The sequence below is a fragment of the Sander vitreus genome, chromosome 19 (assembly GCF_031162955.1).
Source record: "Sander vitreus isolate 19-12246 chromosome 19, sanVit1, whole genome shotgun sequence".
NCBI lineage: Eukaryota > Metazoa > Chordata > Actinopteri > Perciformes > Percidae > Sander > Sander vitreus.
This window is the reverse complement of record NC_135873.1, coordinates 10,793,675-10,794,933: the sequence shown is the minus strand read 5'-3', so window position 1 is coordinate 10,794,933 and position 1,259 is coordinate 10,793,675.

Below are 1,259 nucleotides of genomic sequence, written 5' to 3'. Positions count from 1 at the left end.
CACCGGGAGCTTCCACCATGTCTTTTTTTTACTGGTGCAAAGAGAAATATGGGAAGACTGTGCATTAAACTTTAAGGCTGGGGGTCTGATTGTGGTTTTTATTAAGGCCGCTGTTTAGCCCCGGAGAAGAGAGCGTCTGGCTTTCATTTCGGCTTGGCTGCCGCATTACAGCGGGAGGTCTCCTTCTGCTTGCCCTTTCCACAGAATGAAACTGTCCCTGGAAATCTCTCTGCTCCCTGTCGGCTTTTTCTCTCCCACCTCTCTCTTTCCATCACGATAGGATGGCTTTTTTTTATCTGTTATGTGTCTTTTTTATTATTAACCACTAGATAAGCAGCTATCTCTACTCCAGTTGGAAGTAAGTGGTAGCCTTGCAGATAATGGGGTTTGATGGGGCTGGGCTCTCTGTGGGACAAACACTGCGATGTTGCCGCTGAGATGTGTAGCTCTGTATTTTATTTGGCATCTAGCTGTGGCTTCTGTGTCTGATGCTGTTGAAATCCTGCAAATGGCACCAACTATTCAGCCTTTGTTTCCAGCTATGTGACAAGAATGTGTAAGTGGTTAGTATTTTGATGGCAGTAGAGAGCAACTTAAAAATGAAAACCCTGCACAATTGTGGCAGCTCTTATATGAGGATACCATCCTTCTCCTGCCCGTCTCAGTATCATGTAAGCAGGTTAGGGTGAGGAAAAAGCACTCTTCGATAATGAGATTAGACTACCTGAGACTAGTTAATTAAAGCCTGTGGGGTGGAACATGAGCAATCCTACCAGTAATTTACTATCAAGAACTTTTTTTTTTTATTCCCTGCCGAGCACAAGAAGAGTACACATTTCCCTTCTGTATCGATAGAGAACAACTGACATTAAAGCAACAGCATTTGTCTCCGGTTCTATCACAATAATTAAAGTCAGGTAACACTAATTATCTCTGACTACAAGGCTGGCAGATAAATACAAGATTTTAGACGGGGGATGAGGGGGGTGTTGCCGGTGACAAAAAAACATCAAAGAAATGATGCCATGTGACGCTGTGTCGCTGAGGTCTTGCCTCCAGTGTCCCTTCAAGGTTTTTCTTTTACTCAATCCCCCAAACTCCTCTTTGTAGTGGAATTTAGCTTACGAACTCATGCTATGTAAATTGAGAAAGTGGTACCCCAGGTCTCCTTCAGGTCAGTGTCCAACGTAACCTCATAACCTTTCCAGGCAGAGTAGTTCAACTTTGTGCCTCCATAGATGACTGTATGATAAGGCAGT